The 21176-nt window shown below is 37.9% G+C and overlaps 1 protein-coding gene and 1 pseudogene across 4 annotated transcripts in view; one reads left to right on the plus strand and one right to left on the minus strand.

Annotated features, from left to right (window-relative positions):
* Window positions 1–21176, plus strand: part of NHS (NHS actin remodeling regulator) — a 350296-nt gene that overhangs the window by 307482 nt on the left and 21638 nt on the right. The gene's annotated exons all lie outside the window — the stretch shown is intronic.
* Window positions 6661–9388, minus strand: LOC114504826 (annotated as a pseudogene).

The raw sequence follows: 21176 nt of genomic DNA on the forward strand, positions 1-21176 counted from the left end.
AATAAAATCCAATACCTATTCTTTAGTCTTAAAAAACACTCAAGAAAATAGGAATTGAGTGGTACTTCATTAACATTTATATGTATTTATAAATATATATACATACATACGTATATATATTTTTTCATTCTACCTTAATCCTGAAGCCAGTATCTTAATTAATGGGGAAACAGTAGAGGCATTTCCACTAAAATCAGGAACAAGGCAAGGATGCTCAGTATCTCTGCTACTAATTAGCATTATATTAATCAATGCAACTAGACAAAATAAATCAATTAAAGGCATAAAAATTGGTAAAGAACAATGGAGTATTATGCAGTAGAGAGAAAGAAAGAGCCCCTAGTTTTTGCGACAGCATGGATGGAACTGGAAAGCATTATGCTAAGTGGAGTAAGCCCGGGGGTGAGGGACAAATACCACATGATCTCACCTTTAACTGGAACCTAATCAACAAAACAGACAAGCAAGCAAAATGTAACCAAACACAGTGAAATTAAGAACAATCTGACAGTAACCAGAGGGGAGGTGGGAGGGGATAATGGGGGATGGATTTTCAGGAACAACTATAAAGGACACATGGACAAAACCAAGCAGGGGATAGAAGCATGGGAGGGAGGGAGGTTTGACTGGGGTGGGGGATAAATGCAGACAACTGTAATTGAACAACAATAAAATAATTTAAAAATTAAAATTGGTAAAGAAGTAAACCTATATCTAGTTGCAGATGGTATGAAACCATACCAGAAAAATCCTAGAAAATCAATGATAAAGCTGACTCAAACAAAAGAATTTAGCACAGTAGCAGGAAATAAATGCACAAAAAGCAATACCCTTCATTTACACAAATGATAGACTATTACAAGATCTAGTGGTAGAGAAAACTCCATTTGCAGCAATAACAAAGAATATTAAATACTGAGGAATTAATATACCAGAAATGTACAAAACTTATATGAGAAAAACTTTAAAGCATTCCTAAAGGCACAATATTATGTTTTCTGAAATATAAGGATGTTCCCTGTTCTTGAATAGAATGATTTAGCATTATAAACAAGTCAGTTGTCTCTAAGTTAATTTATAAATTTAAATCAATCCCAATAAATTTACCAATGAGCTTTTTAAAAAAAGGAGTTAGACCTACCGATACTAAAGTTCTTATGGCAAAACAAACATACAAGAATAGCCAGGAAAACACTGAAAAATGAAACCTACAAAGGTCGATTAGACCTCCAGACATTAAAATATCTTTAAAGCCTTTATAATTACAATACTGTGGTACTACTAGCAGATGAATAGAAAAATATATCTGTAGATTATTTCACTTAGCATAGTGCTCTCCAGTTCCATCCATGCTGTCACAAAGGGTAGGAGCTCCTTCTTTCTTTCCGCTGTGTAGTATTCCACTGTGTAAATGTACCATGGTTTTTTGATCCATTCATTTACTGATGGGCATTTAGGTTGCAAAACAAACAAGCAAGCAAAATGTAACAAGAGACATTGAAATTAAGAACAAATGGACAGTAACCAGAGGGGGGATGGGAGGGGACAATGGGGGGGAGGGGGAAGGGTTTTCAGGAACAACTATAAAGGACATATGGACAAAACCAAGGGTGGGTGGAATCAGGGGAGGAAGGTGGGGATGGCTGGAGCGGGGAGAGGTGGGAGCAGGTAAAGGCAGAAACCTACTTGAACAACAATAAAATTTAAAAGTATTTTTTAAGATTTTATTTATTTATTCTTAGAGAGGGAAGGGAAGGAGATAGATAGAGAGAGAGAGAGACATCAATGTATGGTTTCTGGGGGTCATGGCCTGCAACCCAGGCATGTACCCTGGCTGGGAATCGAACCTGTGACACTTTGGTTCACAGCCCGCACTCAATCCACTGAGCTACGCCAGCCAGGTAAAAGTATTTTTTAAAAAAGAACTCATGGATGTGAATAATAGTGCAGTGATTGCTGGGGGAGGGGGTATAAGGGGACAAAATGGTAATGGAAAAAATACAATCAAGATTTTAAAAAAGGGGAAAAAATGAAAAATATACCCATAGAATAGAATGCAAAGTCCAGAAATCAACTCAAGTATATGTGAACACGCAATATATGATAAAGGGAATACCTGAAAACACTTAGACCAGAGGTGGAGTTTTTTAAATGATGATGGAACAACTGGTTAGCCATTTGGTAAAAGAAAAACAATTATCAGAGTTTCTCAACCTTGGCACTATTGACATTTTTGGCCTGATAATTCTTTGCTATGGGGGCTGTCCTGTGTACTGTGCAATGTATAGTAGCATCCTTGGCCCACTAGATGCCAGTAGCACTCCCCCCCATAGGCTTAATAACCTAAAATGTCTCCAGACACTGCCAAATATCTCCTAGGGGGACAAAATCACCCTCAGTTGAGAACTGTTTAATTAGATCCATACCTCACACCATATATAAGATTAAACCCCAAATGCATCAGGGACCTAAATATAAAAAATGAAATGAGACAAGTATGAGAGGAAAATAGGGCTGAGTTATTCTTGACCTCAGTCCAGGAAAAGGCTTTCTAACTCTTACTCTAAATGCAGAGGCAATGAAATAGAAGATTGATACATTTGAATAGTAAATATTGCTATATGCTCAAACACTGTAAACTAAGTAAAAAAAAAAAACCAACCAGAATCTGGGAGAAAAGATGTGTAATATATACCACAGAAAAAGACTAATATCACTAATACATAAATACCTTTTAAATATTGAGGGACAAAGAAAGGAGTAAAAACCTGGTGGGAAAATGACGGGGGGGGGGGGGGAGGGGACCTTGAACAGACAGTCCCCCAAACCAAACAAACATAAAACTGTTTCTTAAACTTAAAAAAAAAAGTTCAAACTCACTCATTAGAAAAATGCAAACAATACTGAGATACCATTTATTACCTATTAGATTGGCAGAAATTAAACAATATGACAACATATTCTGCTGGTAAAACTGGGGAAAAACAGGCACTCCCATACAGTGCTGATAGAGATGCAAACTTGGTACAACCTATCTGGAGGGGAAATTGGAAATATCTTCAAAAATGACATATGCACTTACTTTTTGCCCTAGCAATCCCACTAAATTTACACCTCCGATAATATAAAAAGGTTATTCATTGCAGTGTTGTTTACAATTATCAGGTATTGGAAACAACCAAGGTGTTTATACATGGATGTATGTATTTAAGAGTTATTTACCCATTAGTGATATTAGCCCTTTTTCTGTGATACATGTACATGTAGTAATAAAATAAACGGAAGGACGTCAACACAGTGGAGTACGATGCAGCTATAAAAAGGAGGAAGATCTTTGTGAACTAATAATGAGTAATTTCCAGCATATACTCTTTTTTTAAAATTTAAATTATTTTATTGTTGTCACTAGCCATCAGAGAGATGCAAGTTAAAACCACAGTGAGATACCACCTTACACTGGTCAGAATGGCCACCATAAACAAATCAACAAACAAGTGTTGGAGAGGATGTGGAGAATAGGGAACCCTAGTGCACTGTTGGTAGGAATGCAGACTGGTGCAGCCACTGTGGAAAACAGTATGGAATTTCCTCAGAAAACTAAAAATGGAACTGCCTTTTGACCCAGCAATTCCACTGCTGGGATTATACTCTAAGAGCCCTGAAACACCAACCCAAAAGAGCCTATGGACCCCAATGTTCATAGCAGCACAATTTACAATAGCCAAATGCTGGAAGCAACCTAGATGCCCATCAGAATATACTCTTAAGTGAAAAAGGCAAAGCACAAAAGAATGTCTGCAGTATGCTACCCTTCATGTTAGAAAATATACAGGTATCCACTTACTTGTGTAAAGAATTAGTCAATTCCGCTATAATACAACATATGTATCCCTCAAAATCTCCACACTATGCAAACTTGCCAATAACATCAAAGGGTTTATGAAGAAAACAGGGTACAAACACTCAAAAAAGAAAAACTTCTTCTGTGACATACACACAGACACACAAAAAGATAGGAGCCTAATTTAAACAACAGCAGTAGCAGTGTTTTACACATTTTAAAGGATTAAGAAATACAGAATACAGTAAAAGTGCCACTTTACCTGGAGAAAGCCCTGAAGGTTGCTCTGGCATGGGCGTCAGGACTGCAGCTTGTTAGTTACTGCAAAAGAGTAGAACAAGGGGTCCCTGCAATCAGAGCGAAGTATGGAGCCTCACATGTAGATGGGTGTGGCTCCCAACACATCAGGGAAAGTGAGGGAACTTAGAGGTGTTTGAGGTGTGTGCACTTTGTGTATTCTTGTACAACTCAGGTCATCTGGGTACAGTTCCTGCATTCTTACAGAGCTTCTCATGCAGGAAATCCTGCATAAACAAATGTGAAATTCTTATTAAGCTTAAATTGTTCTCTTAGATGTCCTTCACATTGGAACAAATTCACTTTTTCAAAATAAACCATAGAGCAAAACTGACAGTACAAGAAGGATAAACCAGAAACTAATGAGATTGGTTTACCAGCGGGGGTGGGTAGGGGGATGAGAAGGTGGTGGTAGGGTCAGGGGAGAATGGAACTTCTCTGGATATATTTTTTGGGTAGCTCTAACTCTTAGAACCCAGGTAATGTTTCACATACCCCTCTCCAATAAATAAATAATTAACAACTAGAATGTGAGGAGAACCTAAAGTGAAAGACAAACAGTAACAAATAAACTGAACTGTATTATAAATGAATATCATAACCACAATGAAGGAAGTGGGGAAGAAAATAGCTAACCTAAGTAACTTGGAAAGAATATTTTTGTTGTGTTTTAAGACAAATATTTATTGATAGGTTGATGAATATAATTTTAAGTACAATAATAAGCCACACCTGTGGATTAAAACAATTCATTATATCTCCAAAAAGAGGAAAAAGCCATAACTTAGGAACTTTAAATATTCAAGTCAAGGATCCTCTGAGTTACCAAGCACATAAATATCAGATAAGTTTTCCTTGTATACAATTTGTATATTACATCCCTTGATCACAAAGCCAAGATGATACTTCATACAGAATTCCTCATTCATTTATACTTGAACTGTCCCACCTGGCTACTCTTCTATACCCCACCCCTTTCCTTTCCTTTTTCAATGGTATTCTTGAGCCCTTCCTTTCCTAAAGAATTGTGTACACATCTTCCCTCCCAAGCAAGGAAGCCAGAAAACAAGGAATGAGTCAGAGAATGTCAGCCACAGGCAGATACATGAATGGATAGACTTACACATTAGGATGGCAACAGACTGATTCCATGAGGTCTAAACTAAGCTGATTTTGACCAAGAAGCTGCTCTGGTTCACCGAAAGGTCTGTAATGCCACCTCAGGTCTTGCCACCACTGCCAGACCCTATGTTTCTAAGAGATTAGCGGTGGTCTACAAAAAAAAGGTAGAAAGCCAATGTAACCAGACAGCTAATGTGACAATACAGTCAATGCTTTGGACCTCTACTGGGATATTCCAGCATAATCATTTGCTAAAACTTGCAGGATACTAAGGCAACCTTTAAATCTCTTGGACAGGGTAAGTTAGGCACATCCATAATGCTAATCTTTCTATTTGGGTATGTGAAGTAAAAAATATCCAAGGGCATGCAACACTGAGGCATAAAACATGTTGCAGAAGTGGAAATATAGGAGGCTTTTAAGGTGACCAGCTTCTTTGTTCAAAAATCCATGAGAAAGTCCCTAAGGATATTGTCTGAGCAACCATTCCGTTGGTGACAGTGCCCCAAAGCTGAGCAAACCTGCAGGCATACAGCTATTTTCTGAAGAGCAAATGCTGCAATAACAAGAGTAGCCATATAGGTAGGTACTCTACATATGGAGAATCAAAGGCCAGAGGTCAAGGGACCTGGGCAAGCCACATAGAAGACTTGGCTCAACACCTCTCATCTTTCAAGAAGAACATCTCCATCTAGCAGCAGCCCTTTGACTTCAGGAGACAAAAGAGATGGTCAAATTCTTCTGAGAGAAGTGCTGGTTCTTGAAAAGCTCCTGGGGAGAAAACATCCCAGAGGCTCATTTATGATTGAGGGTCAATAAAAACTGCAAGACTACAGAACTATCTGTTCAAGTTGGACATATTTAATAGGCATAGGTTGAGGTAGCTGGTAGAACAGAGGGCATTTTGAGGCACAATTAAAAAACAGAAAGACCTAAAGATCACTGATTGGTAGGTTGGATGACAGAGAAGCAGGAAGCAAAAGACATAAGGGAACAGCTGAAGGAGCATGCAGAAGAGCAGCTGGAGGGAAGGCAGCATGGCTACAGTCTACATCCAGTGAAAGAGCTTGCTTGGCTGGCTCTTGACATGAGTCCCTCTGTCGCTTTCTCAAACAGGATGGACATGTGGTCTTTCAGCAGTATGATTGGGGGAGATTTTTGTAAATGGGGAACTGGTGAATGGACACTGAAGAGAAAAGACTGGGTGTGCTGTCCTGTAATGCTCTGTTTACACCAAAGGCAGGTTTGTGTTGACACAGCACACCTGGGAGTCTCATGCAACAGCAGCAGTATCATGGGAGAAAGGAGATGATAGGGTGAAAGTGGGGCTGCTGGGTAGGAAAACTCTCAAGTTCCAGTTCTTAAATACTAGAGAGCAGGAACAGCTTGGTCTTAGCCTTTTAGTCAAGAAATCAGATGCTCATTTTCTGTTCTACAACCACTCTCTCCAAATCTTAACAAAATGCAAAAGATATGGCATCATCCCCATCCTAATCAGCCTCCTGGATGGTCTTGTTTGTGATGCTGCTCAGTTGCTCATCAGAGATATTCACTCCAACCATCATGCATAGCATCTGGAACAGCTTATCACAGGGGATCTTGTCCTCTTTATCTAAATCATATAGTCAAAAAGAAAAGTACAGTTTGCTGCTTCGGCTGTTGAGTGGTTCTGGTCCATTCTTATCTTTGCTCTTTGCACTATCTTCAATGGGTTAGAAATGAGCCAAAATTTTTTATGAATCCGTGGAAGTTTACCTATCTTCTCCCTCTGGAAGGAAGGCACTGATGAGCTGGTCCCCCAGGGGGTTGATTGACAGGTTTTGGAATCTGCTAGAAATCTTCCCACCTGAGGGTCCCATTCTCACCTTTGACCAGGTTGTTGAACTAGCTGTGGAGGTGGGTGACTCTAGGGAAAAGCCAGTGTCCTTTTTGATCTCCTTGAGTTCTTTCCTCCACAGTGGCATGGAGGCCTGAGACCTGTCTTCAAGTGGGAGCTCCTCCCGGAGCAGCCGCACCTGAAGCAACAGTGTAAAGCTAAAGACAAAAGGAATTGTACACAAATATTGTATTCCACTTGGTAAATTTGTTCTTCACAAGAGGGTGAGTTAGAAATTCTAAAACTACTTTATGTGTATGCTAGAATTCAGTAAATACATAAATATGTTGTAGATGACAGTCAGTTTGTCACTGTTGAAGAAAGCAATTACAGATAAGGAAAGGGGGATATCTAGAATGAATCCTGTGGTGTTAGATTAGAATCTAAAATAGCAGTATAGTCCTGGCTGATGTGGCTCAGTGGATAGAGTGCCAGCCTATGAACCAAAGGGTCACTGGTTCAATTCCCTGTATAGGTCACATGCCTGGGTTGCAAGCCAGGTCCCCAGTTGGGGGTGCATGACGGGCAACCACTCACTGATGTTTCTCTTCCTCTCTCCTTCCATTCCCCTCTGTCTAAAAATAAATAAATAAAATCTTTTAAAAATAGATCAATATAAAATTGTACACATATTCTCACACATTCACATACATACATATACTCATGTATGTGCAGATGGTTAGGCATAAAATAAATATGTGTATGGGTATATGTGTGAGTATGCAAACACCTATTTCCTAGCTCTCATCTGAGAGAACCTTAGAAGAAATGACACTCTGGTAACATTGAGATCATCTAGTGCCAAGATCTTGTTTCTAAATAGCATTCTCTAATAAAAAAAAAAAACAGGTTCCTCGGACAAATTGTTTATATGGTAAAGAGGGAAATAAGATAATCCTAGACTATCTTGAGATGCCAGAAATCAAAAAAGTGCTGAGAAAATATATAGCGGGCATGTCATAAAGGCATAGGAGCCAACATAAAGGAGATCCCAATGGCTAAACCTGGGACACTTTGAGAAATGAAATAAATAATTATAGTAATACATTATAACACAGAGAATAAGATAAATATCCACGAGTCTATAGTAACATGAAGTAAACTGAGATAAGTAAATAAATGCATGGGGATGGAGTAGCTCTTTCTCACAGAAGAATTCTAATTAATAAATGTAGAAGTATTGATGGAATTTTAAAAATCACCATTACCCAAATCACACATCTCCTAATATGATGCATTGAAATGATACTTCTGTAGGATTTTTGCCAAAAATGTATAACCTCTGTCTGATCATAAGAAGACATCACACAATCCCAAATGAGGTACATTCTAGAAAATAATTAGCCTGTACTTTTCAAAAGTGTCAAGGCCATGATAGGCAAAGATTGAGGGACAATCACAAATTGAAGGAGACTAAAGAGATTTGACAATTAAATGCAATGTGGGGTCCTGAATTGGATCCAGGAGTAGAAAAAGCACAATAGTGGGAAAACTGGAAAATGCAAATAAAATTAATAGATTAGTTAATAGTACTTATCAATGTTCATTTCATGGTTTCGACAAATGTACTATGGTTGTGTAAGATGTTAATATTAGGAAAAGCTAGATAAAGAGTAGTATATGGGGACTCTCCCTACTACTATTTTTACAACTCCTCTGTAAGTATAACATTATTTCAAAACAGGAAATTAAATTCACACACACACACATACACACACACACACTTAGCCATGGATATTTCACAGTTCCTGGTTTGGGACTTATACCATAATGCCTATGAATGATATATGGCTTTAATAAAAGATAAGTTCAGTCAGGAAATGCTTAGTTCAGAACTTCTTTATTTTAAATAGCAAAATTTAGAAGACCACACAGAATCTCAAATGATTAGAAGTTGCCATAGTATGATATGACACTTTGTCTCCAGTGTACCATCATGACTTAGATTCTCATTTCAGAGTATGGAGTCAGTTTATCATAGCAGTTCATCTTCATACCCTCCTGAATGGAATGTTTAGGTTATCTGTTCTCATCAGTCAAGTCCCTTGGTACAGGCCCAGATATGCAAATACTCGGGACATTCACCTGCTCTTCCCCTGTTCAAGCCTAAGGCAAGCGTTACCAATAGATTGCAGCATTCTTTCCAGTTGGATCAGAGCTGGCACTTGAGCTAAAACATCTATTGGTGCATTCAGCCTGTAGTCACATTCATGGGGACCCTCAAAGTCTAAGTCTCTGCTTAGATTTGACATCTAGATGTATAGGCATGGATGACATCTTTCCTCATATGTGGTAAGTGATTCCAGCATTCTTGCCAAGTGTTCCTCTCCACACCTCATAGGTGATGGAGGTGGAGGGGTGGAATGTCTAATGGTATCTGTAGTGTTGGAGGAAGACGTTTGACATGAGATGGAGCCCTATAGCAACAGCTGATCAGGTTCCAGAGGAACACTCAGGCCTAAATCCTTATCATCAGGATTGACAGTATGCAATGTATTGTGTTCACAATTACATTCCTTGTCTGACTTGATAAAACTAGCTAGGAAAGAATATCAGGGATTTCTTTTTTTTTTTAAAGATTTTATTTATTTATTTTTAGAGAGGGAAGGGAGGGAGGGAGGGAGTGAGAGAGAGAGAAAGAGAGAGAGAGAGAAACATCAATGTGTGGTTGCTGGGGGTTATGGCCTGCAACCCAGGAATGTACCCTGGCTGGGAATCGAACCTGTGACGCTTTGGTTCCCAGCCCGCGCTCAATCCACTGAGCTACGCCAGCCAGGGAGGGATTTCTTTTCATGTCATACCCTGATAGTGGTTTTCTAACTCATCACACTATAATATTGAAAAATTTTAAAATAAAAGTCTATCAAGTGATACTTTTCTTTTTATCAAAGAGGTGCATTTGTAGGAACAAGGGGCATTCTACAGCCTTATTGGGAAGTAAATGGAGGAAATCATTCAAACTAGGACCCAGACCTCCTAGGTCGTATTCCAGAGCTATAAACAATGACCATGTTTATTCTTCCATTTTATATGAAGAAGAAAAATTGGTTTTATGAGAAAGTAGCTTCTTAGAAAAACTAAACTGGCTTACAGAAGAATCAGAAGAGTGAGAATGGACTTCTGAACCAGGAAAGAGGATTAAAGACAAGAACTGGCAGAAGGGGTAGTTCAATACTGTTTGACCTATCCTGGGATAAAGACCTTCCCACTGCCTGAAGCTCTCTCCCCAGATCCTCCCCTGTGCTTTTTCCTTGGGTCCACATTAGAGATTTTTGACATTCTATTGGTTTATAAGAGCTGGGGCTAAGAAGCACTGACCAAGACTTTCCTTTACTCTAAAAGAATTACACATATCACAGTGTCCTAGATGGGTCTTGTTTTGCTTTTATAAGCTATATTTATGGTGTTGCAAGCTCTTTTAGAAGTATTCTGTTGATTTATGACCTATCTCAAAATGGTTGTGTCCATCCCATCTCTCTTGCTTAACCTTAGGTGATTCCCTTTGTCTCATCTAGTTTGCTCCTTTAAACCAATTAAGAATAATTAACCTTGGTATGAGAACCTTTGACATATAAATTCTCTAACTCTAAGCCTTCAATTGCTTCATTCTGCCTAAAGAAATAAGTTCAAATCCTTAGTCCTACTCTCTAGCCTCTGTATAATCTGATCCTAACTTACCTTTCCAGATGGATTTCCCACAGATTGTTTGTACAGACTTTAGACCTCAGCCAAACCAAATTACATGTGCTTATCTAGAAAATATCCTGCACTCTCAAAACAATATATCCACTTGGAATGCCCTCTCTCTCATTGTGGCCTCCTACTTATTTTTCATTTTGAAAAAAAATTAACTGGATATCTGCTATTAATAAGTATTAAAGGGATACAAAAATGAATGAGACATAATCTCTGCCATTCAAGGAAATTATGTGGTATTGAATACAAGATGTTAATGCCTAACTGGTATGTGGTGTTAGAATGGGGTCAGATGTTAGGATTAAACTTCATGGCAAAGGTAGCATTTGAGAAGGCCTTGAAGGATGGGGTAGATTTTTAATGTGAATGCTGGGAGGGAAAAGATTAAAGGCTGAGGAAACCATAAAAGCAAGGACACAGAGACAACAGAAAGTGGAGCGTGTATACATGAATTCCGATACCTTTTTTCTCTGCAATGCTTCAATAGACCAAATCTTGAAGGATCTTGAATGTCAGACTAAAAAGGTTGATTTTTTTCCATAGGCATAGGAAATTATTGAAGGGTTTTGAGCTTGGAAGTAACACGGTCAGCAAGAGCAGCGCTTTACTGAGTACACTAGACCATGTGTGTATAGGATTAATTTCCTCAATTTCTAGAGGCTTTTTTTTTGGTGTAGTAGGGAGAGAAGGGCCTGACATTAGTTTCCAAATATATGATTGCAGGAATGGTGATGTCTATCACACTCTCCATTTAACTCACCTGTCTGCTCTTTGCAGCAGGTAGATGGATCTTGGATACTGGCTGTAAATAGCTTGTGACTTTCATCATAGCTCCTGTTTGCATATGGTATTTTATTTGGAGTAAATCAACACAGCACCTAGCATGTGCAATGATAGAGCTATTGACCACAGCAAATACTTTTTCCCACTATACCCATTTTCAAGGGTCACCAGAAGCAACTTGCTTTTGAGACTGTGTCAGCTCTACTGCCCTCTGTCATAAGCTGCAGAGATCATTGTCATCTTGACACCCCACAGAACATCACACTGCTTCATATTTTCCTCACTAGACTGAGAAACTGGAAGTAACAAGTAGCTGAGATACCTCAGACACAGCAAACCAAGGGTGAAGGCCTGTATCACGTATTTTGTCAGTCAGGGTCCAATCAGGAAAATAGAAACCACACCAGTTATTGTAAAAGAAATAATGCAATATAGGGGAGGTATTATAAGATTGACGTGGCAAATGGGAAACTGATGTGACTCAGAGATAGTAACTACAGAAAGCAGCTGGCACTCCTAGGGAAGAACCTAATAGAAAGCAGCTGGCAAGGAAGAAATGCTGTTTGCGGAGTCCCAGCATAAAAAAGCAGAATATGGCAGAACAGATTCAGAGCTGACAGACAACTTAATAGCCAGCACAATAGCTAATGGAAGCATTAGCTAATGAGTCTGGTTTATATTAAATATTCTGAGAAATAAAGAAAATTCCTTGTTGCAGGTTTTAGTATTAGACTTCTTCCTTTTAAAAATATCAGTCTGGCTGTGGAACAGCCAATAAAATTACTTCTCTGCACACATCATTACAGAATATTCTCAGATTGACATTCTCTTGCATGCCTGAGACATTTAATCCATTGTTCAAGTATAAGCAGATAATGGAATACTACTCACAATAAAAAAGAACAAATTACTGATACACACAACAACTTGGATGGATCTCAAAGGCATTATGCTGAATGAAAGAAGCCAGTCTCAAAAAGTATGATTCCATTTATATGACACTTTCAAAAAGAAAAAACCATAGTGATGCAGAACAGATTAGTGGGTGCCAGGGTCTATGGGTGGGAGGAGACTTTGACTATAAAGGGATAGTGTGAGGCCCTTTTGGGGGCATAGTGGCAATCAATGTTTTGAATCCTGACCGTGGTAGGGTAATGTGAGCCTATGTGATAACATTTACAGCGCTGTACTCAAAAAGTGTCAATTAGAAAAAGGAAAAAAGAAAACAGGGGAAAAGGAAAAAAGAAAACGGGGAAAAAAACGGAATGTGTATGGCTTGTGTGTGAGGTTTTATCTTTTTTGTTTAATTGCTGAGGTAAGGTCAAGTATGACCCTACTGAGCTTTTGCCACATCTGGCCTGACTTTTGAGGGAAAAGTGTCACTTGGAGTGAGACCAAATGTGCAACATGTCTTCAGTTGGCACACATCCTTGGAGCCCCCAGCTGAGGGCAAAGCACAGAGGGTGAGGGAGGAAGTCTCCCTGAATCTCTGGGCTCTTCTGGCACTTGAGCTGCCAGCTCCTGTGATTCGGGTGAGTGTATTTGTGCTGTTTGCAGCAGTTCAAAGTCTCCTTTTCCCCCTCCCTGTGCTTCAAAGCCTGGCCTGCCTTTTCCCCACTCATGGCTTTTATGTGGTACCAGCAGCCTTTGAGGATTGAAACTGAGTGGCCCTTGGCAGTGATCCCACTAAGTGGCAAAGCTGCCTACAGAGGATGAATAAGCTACTCACTGGCATCAACATCACAGTGATCATAGTCCATTGGACCTTGTGTTGTGTTTTTCTTGTCAGTCCAGAGCAATTCCTGTGAATAAACAACTGAGTGGCACAGGAAGCATTCCCCCAGTGTCCCTAGAGCCCTCTTTCCCACTCATCCAAGGACTACATGACTCAAAATACAATTTCGTTATGCTCTGCACATTTAAATTGTTTCATTAGCCCTGGCTGGTGTGGCTCAGTGGACTGAGTGTCGGCCTGTGAACCAAGGGGTCACTGGTTCCATTCCCAGTCAGGGCGCATGCCTGGGTTGCCGGCCAGGTCCCCAGTGGGGGGCGTATGAGAGGCAAGCACACATTGCTGTCTCTCTCCCTCCCTTTCTCCCTTCTCCTTTGTCTAAAAACAAATAAATAAAATCTTTAAAATAAATAAGTAAATGGCTTCATTAATAGAACTCCATTAAACAAAATGTTCCTCAACTTTAAAATACATAAAATCATTTTACATTCCATCATCCTAAGAATTTTTGTTCAGTTCCAGCTGAGATCAAAAGGAGAGAAATATTCTTTGCAGTTACACACTATCTTTCAGAAAGCCTCTTTGGATGAAAACTGCACCATTGCCATTGCCATTCAAGCTCTGTTCACTAGCAATCTTATACCCAGAACATCTATCGGCCTGTTACAGGATGGGATTAGAGTGAAGGAGCATGTACTCTTTTGTGTCTGGCTTCTTCAGCTCCACATACTTTTTTTCAGGTGGATGTTGCATGTATCAGTTGTGTTTTTTTTAAATTACTGTGTAGTATTCCATTGTATGAATACAGTACTTCACAGTTTGTTTACCCATTCTGCTGTTTGTAGGTATTCAAGTTGTTTCTAGGTGTGAGGGGTTTTTTTTGTTGTTTTTTTTTTGGTGGGGGATTTTATGGATAAACCTGCTATAAATATTTTTTGTAAGACTTTTGGTAGATATACTCATTTTTAAACTTCTATAAACCTAAAAGGGAATCAAAGGGTAGACATATGTTTAAGGTTATTAGCTACTGCCAGTTTCTGAAATGGCTACACAATTTTATACTTCCCTGAGCAATCTATGAGAATTTGAGCTCTGCATCTTTGCCAATACTTGGTATGATTCATCTATTCTAATTTTGGCCCCTTAGTGTATAGTAGTGTATCATTGCGGTTTTAATTTGAATTTTCCCTATTAAGGAATAATGTTGAGTCCCTTCACACACGCTTATTGGCCTTTTGTATATTTTCTTCTTTTAACTTTTAAATTTTTTGAATTACAGACTATATTCAACATTATTTTGTATTAGTTTCAGGTGTACAGCATATTGGCCACACAAGTATACACCCCACAAAGTGCTCCCCTGACACCTCTTGCACTCAGCTGGCACCACACATAGTGACCACACTATCAACCACATTTCCCAAGCTTCAGTCCACATTAACATGATTATTTTATAACTACCAATCTGTACTTCTCAATCCCTTCACCTTTTTCATCCAGCTCCCCAACTCAGCCATCTGGTAACAGTCTGTTCTCTGTATCTATGAGTCTGTTTCTGTTTTGTTTGTCCATTTATTTTGTTCCTTACATTCTACATTAAGTGAAATCATATGGTATTTGTCTCTCTCTGACTGACTTATTTTACTTACCATACTACCCTCTAGGTCCATCCATGTTGTCACAAATGGTAAGATTTCATTCTTCTTTATGGCCAAGTAATAGTCCATTGTAGATGTGTATCACAGCCTTCTTTATCCACTCATCTATTGATGGGCACTTGGGTTGATTCTGTATCTTGGCTATTATAAGTAATGCTGCAGTGAACATAGTGGTGCATATATTGTTTCAAATTAGTGTTTTGGGTTTCTTCAGATATATACACAGAGGTAGAATTTCTGGGTCATAAAGCAGTTCTATTTTTAATTTTTTGAGGAACCTTCATACTGTTTTCCACAGTGGTTATACTAGTCTGCTTTCCCACCAACAGTGCATCAGGGCTCCCTTTTCTCCACATCCTCTCCAACATTTACTGTTCATTGATCTGTTGATGATAGCCATTTCTGATAGGTATGGGGTGGTATCTCACTGTAGTTTTAATTTGCATTTCTATGATGATTAGTGATGTTGAGCATATTTTCATATGTTTATTGGCCATCTGTATGTCCTCTTTGAATAAGTGTCTATATAGGTCCTTTGCTCATTTTTAAATTGGATTCTTTGGATATTTGGTCTGGAGTTGTATGAATTCTTCATAAATTTTAGATATTAACCCCTTATCAGATGTATCATAGGCAAATATGTTCCCCCATTCAGTGGGTTGTCTTTTTATTTTGTTGATGGTTTCCTTTGCTGTGCAAAAAGTTTTTTAGTTTGATGTAGTCCCACTTGTTTAATTTTTTTGTTTCCCTTGCCTGAGAAAAAATATTGCTAAGAGAAATGTCCAAGATTTTACTGCCTATGTTTTTTTTTAGAAATTTTATGGTATTGAATCTTACATTTAAGTCTTTAATCCATTTTTTAGTTTATTCTTGTGCATGGTGTAAGAAGATGACCTTGTATCATTTTTTTTTGCAAATTATCTGTCCAATTTTCCAAATACTATTTATCAAATAGACTGCCTTTACCCCATTGTATATTCTTGTTTCCTTTGTCAAATACTAATTGATCACATAGGCATGGGTTTATTTCTGGGCTATCTATTCTGTTCCATTGTTCTCTGTGTCTGTTTTTATGCCAGTACCATGTTGTTTTGCTTACTGTCACCTTTTAAAAATATTTGAAGATCTAACTGACTTTATTTAAGCAGTTAATGCATTGGGCAGCATCCCATCTATCAACTACAAGGGTGTGTCCTATAGCATTTTTTTTACTTTTTTTATTGTTGTTCAAGTACAGTTGTCTCCATTTTCCCTCCACCACTCCTCCCCACCCAAGCCATCCCCACCTCCCACTTTTACTATCACCTTGTAGTATAATTTGATATCAGGTAGCATGATAATTCTAACTTGGTTCTTCTTTCTCAAGATTGTTGTGGCTATTCAGTGTCTTTTGTGGCTCCATGCACATTTTTGGATTATTTGTTCTAGTTCTGTGAGATACATTATCGGTATTTTGATAGGAATTGTGTTGACTCTATAGATTCTTTGGGTAGTGTGGACATTTTAACAATGTTTTCTTTCTATCCATGAGCATGGTATATGCTTTCATTTATTTGTATCTCTTTCAAGTTTTTCTTCAGTGTCTTATAATTATCCAAGTACAGGTTTGTTACCTCTTTTATTTATTACTAGGTATTTTATTTTATTCTTTTGATGCAATTGCAAATGTGATTGTTTTCTTAGTTTCTCTTTCTGTTCATTATTGGTGTACAAACCAGGCTGTGAAAGACAAATACCATATCATCTCACTTATAAGTGGAACCTAATCAACAAAACAAACAAGTAAGCAAAGTATAAGCAGAGATATTGAAATTAAGACCAAACTGACAGTAACCAGAGGGGAGGTGGGAGGGGATAATTGGGGTAAAAGGGGAAAGGTTTTCAGGAACATGTATAAAGGACACATGGACAAAACCAAAGAAGGGTAGAATCAAGGGTGGGAAGTGGGGATGGCCAGGGTTGGGGGGGGGTTGGGGGGGGAAATGGAGACAATTGTACTTGAACAACAATTAAAAAATGTGGAAAAGATTTAAAAAATTTAAAAATGCAACTGATTTCTGGAGATTTATGTTGTATCCTAGTACTTTACTGAATTTATTTATCAGTTCTAGTAGTTTTTTTAATGGAATCCTTAGGGTTCTCTATATGCAGTATTATGTCATCCATTAATAATGATAGTTTTACATTTTCCTTTCCAATTTGAATGTTTTCTATTTCTTCTTCTCGTCTGATTACTGTGGCTAGGACTTCCACTACTATGTTGAATAAGAGTAGTGAAAGTCGACATCCCTGTTTTGTTCCTTATCTTAAAGGAAATGATTTTAGTTTTTCCTCATTGCGTATGATGTTAACTGTGAGTTTATCATATATGGCCTCTATTATATTGAGATATGTTCACTCTATTCCCATTTTGCTAAGAGTTTTTACCATAAGTGGGTGTTGAATTTTTGTCAAAAGGTTTTTCTGCTTATATTGATATGATCAAAAGATTTTTATCCTTCATTTTGTTTATGTGATATGTCATGTCAACTGATTTGTAGATATTGTATGAACCTTGCATCCCTGGAATAAATCCCACTTAATCATGGTTTATGATCTTATAATGTATTGCTGGATTTGGCTTGCTAATATTTTGTTGAGAATATTTTAACATAATATTTTATGTTCATCAGGGATATTGACCTATGATTTTCTTTCTTTGTACCGTCTTTGAATGATTTTGGAATTATGATAATGCTGGTCTCATAAAATGAGCTTGGGGGTTTTTCCTTCTCTTAAAATTTTTTGGAATAGTTTGAGAAAGATAGATTTTACTTCTTCTTTGAATATTTGGTAAAATTCACCTTTGAAGCCATCTAGTCTAGGACTTTTGTTTGTTGGAAGTTTTTTTATTACTGCTTCAATTTCATTAGTTTTAATTGGTCTGTTCTTGATTCAATTTCAGGAGATTGTATGTTTCTAGGACTTATTCATTTGTTCCAGATTGTCCAGTTCGTTGGCATATATTTGTTCATAATATTGCCTTATAATCCTTTATATATCTGTGGTGTCAGTTGTTCCTTCTCGTCTTTCATTTCTGATTTTATTTATCTGGGGCCTTTTTTTCTGGATGATTCTAGTTAAAGGTTTATCAATTCGATTTATCTTTTCAAAGAACCAGCTCTTAGTTTCATTGATCTTTTGCATTGTTTTTAGACTCTATTTTTTTTATTTCTGCTCTGATCTTTATTATTTCCTTTCTTCTACTCACTTTGGGCTTTGCTTGTTGTTCTTTTTCTAGATCCTTTAAGTGTAATGTTAGATTGTTTATTTGAGAGTTTTCTTATTTCTTGAGGTAGGCCTGTAATGCTATGAATTTCTCTCTTAGGGCTGCTTTTGCTGTGTCCCTTGGATATTTGAGTTGTTGTATTCTCAATTTAATTTGTTTCAAGGTACCTTTTGATTTCTTCCTTAATCTCATTGTTAACCCATTCATTGTTTAATTAACCTGTTATTTAGCCTCCATGTCTTTGAGTGTTTTTCATTTTTTTCTTGTGATTAATTTCTTGTTTCATACCATTATAGTCAGAGGAGATGTTTGATATGATATCTGTCTTCTTAAATTTTCTGAGACTAGTTTTGTGCCCTAACATGTGATCTATACTAGAAAATGTTCCATATACACTTGAAAAAAATGTATATTCTGCTGTTTTGGGGTGTAATGCTCTGAAGACATTAATAAAATCCATTTGATCTAGTGTGTCATTTAAGGCCACTCTTTCCTTGTTGATTTTCTATCTGGAAAATCTATCCATTAAGGTCAATGGGGTGTTAAAATTCCCTACTATGGCTGTATTTTGTATATTTTCTTTTGCAAAGTACTTGTCCAGAGAATTGAGGATGTTTTGGTGGCAATATCTGTTAGGGAAGAAAATTAAAGGTGTGATTTGGAAAAGCAGACTTATCAATGATAATAAGGTCATTTTATCCAGCCCTGAATAGTTATGCATCTTACTGTTTTAAATAGATATTAATATATAACATGGTTAAAAGAAGAACACAGTAGGCACCTGTTCCCAAGTAGCTCTGTCCTAGCCTATAACCACTGTCCAGAATTGTGCTTCAGAGATTTATTCCTTTGGGTTTACCACTAGGAGTTCCCAGCATGTTAATATGAGTGCATCTGTGGGCTTCTTTCTAGCCTCATAGCTGGCTGGGAGTACACTGTGAAGGGTTTGGGCACTTGGGAGTCGCTGCATTCAGGCCCTTTGGGGGAGCATGAAGGCCTGGGCTGTGAACGGATAAACCAGGAAAGGGAAGAAAGACTTGGGACATAGAAAGCATAGGACGTCCCCTACACTTTTATTTACCTCATTATTTCCCCGACGGTTGCTCACTTTGTTAATATTGGAGCTGAGGAAAGGGAGAAGCACAGTATGAGTTTAAAATAATGTTATAAAGCATATTTGGAAGATAAGAGTACAGTGCCAGTTAGTAGGAAACTTTGGGAAAATCTCAAGGGAATAAAAGTGCTATGTAATTGCAGCCACAACGTGATAAGTGAAGATGGTATGGCCAGACTCCTTTAAGACTTCAGAAGGATCAAAGTATTTCGTATTTGTGTACAACTCATATAAACACTCCAGTGAAGAAAAATACGAGGCAAACAAGTTCCCCTCCATTTCATAGACAGGCCATAAGCTGTGCAGAAATGTGGGGACTTGGTCTAAGGACAAACAAGGCTCAAAGTAGAATGAGAATAATATCCCAGATCACCTCACTAAGAACCCAGTGTGCCTTGCAATAGCCATCTTCAAACTAAGGTTTTATTCCTGTATTCAAATGTACCATAATGTCCATTCTCCATTAACTATTTCTCATGTTTAAGACAGCATGATAGTAATAAACAAGCTCTGAAAGTCGACTCCTATAAATGCCATGTGGTATCGGTTAGATCACAAACCAAAGCCAATTTTTCAAAACATTTCCTGCTGGAATACCCACGACATTTTAACAGATGTCTTTTGGAAAGTTTTGAAGCAAATAAACCCCCATCAGCATATAAAATGAAATGAAAAAAGAAAGTAAAGTGTGGAGGGATGATTTTCTTTTCTTTTGGCAGTAAGAGAAAGGATAGGGAAAATCTTGAGATATTTGGAGAAATAGCCACAAAAGTGAAGAAATGAATTTTTCTCACACACTCAGCATAAAAAAGATTGGGGGTTGGAAAATATTCTTTCTTTATTCACCAAAGAAATGCTTTTGACTGCTTTTGAGTATAATGTCTGTCATTTCTTGTTCCGAGCACCCATCATAAGTATAACTCTAGCCTTTGTTGAGCAAATTCATGGGAAGCTAGGGAAAGGATTTGAGGGTATAACTGATGGGCCAGAGCAGGGACAAAAATGGGATGAAAACATCAAGGAAGTATCTTCTGTTAGGGACAAAATAGGCATGACTGGTAGTGGCTGATTCTAAAATGGTGACAGTTAAACTCTGAGGCCTCTCAAAATCAGTGGTAGGAGGGTCAGAATGGGAGCCCGGGAAACGAAGGACAAAATTTGTTTTCATTTTTATCCAACATTGTATTATGAAAAATTTCAAAATAACAAAAAAGTCAAAAGAATTGTACAGTGAATATGCATATATTCATGAGGGAGATATGTTTAATCTGTCTCCACTGGGGCTGATTTTTACCCTCATCAAAGAAATGTTCTTGAATGAATGAATGAGTGGTCTAACAATCTTCCCACACACTTACTCTGGAGAAGCCAAGGTTATTCACTGCTATTCCTGCATGGAGTGGTAATTCCAAAAGCAGGAGTCCCTATGAGTCTACTTCTATAATCTGTTATCTGAGATGCCTCTTGCTCATGCTGTCTTGTCCTCTCCTTGCCTCGTTACCTCTGACTTTGTGCTGGATGTTGTACTGAACAGTTATTATGTGGACATAATTTGATATTATTCCTTGAGGGAGGATTTTTTTGTTTGCTTATTCCAGGCACATGGGGGCACTAGCAGTATAACAAATATTTATTGAGCATTACTGAGACAGTAGGAATACAGTTATGAACAAGAAATGGTTCCTGTCTTTACAAGTCTTACCCTGAATAAGCAATAGGGTTCATTTAAGTAGAGCCTTTAAAGAATAATTCAGTTCATACAAGTTTGATCAGCATGCAACCTTCCCTA

Source organism: Phyllostomus discolor, chromosome X (assembly GCF_004126475.2).
Source record: "Phyllostomus discolor isolate MPI-MPIP mPhyDis1 chromosome X, mPhyDis1.pri.v3, whole genome shotgun sequence".
NCBI classification, from domain to species: Eukaryota; Metazoa; Chordata; class Mammalia; order Chiroptera; family Phyllostomidae; genus Phyllostomus; species Phyllostomus discolor.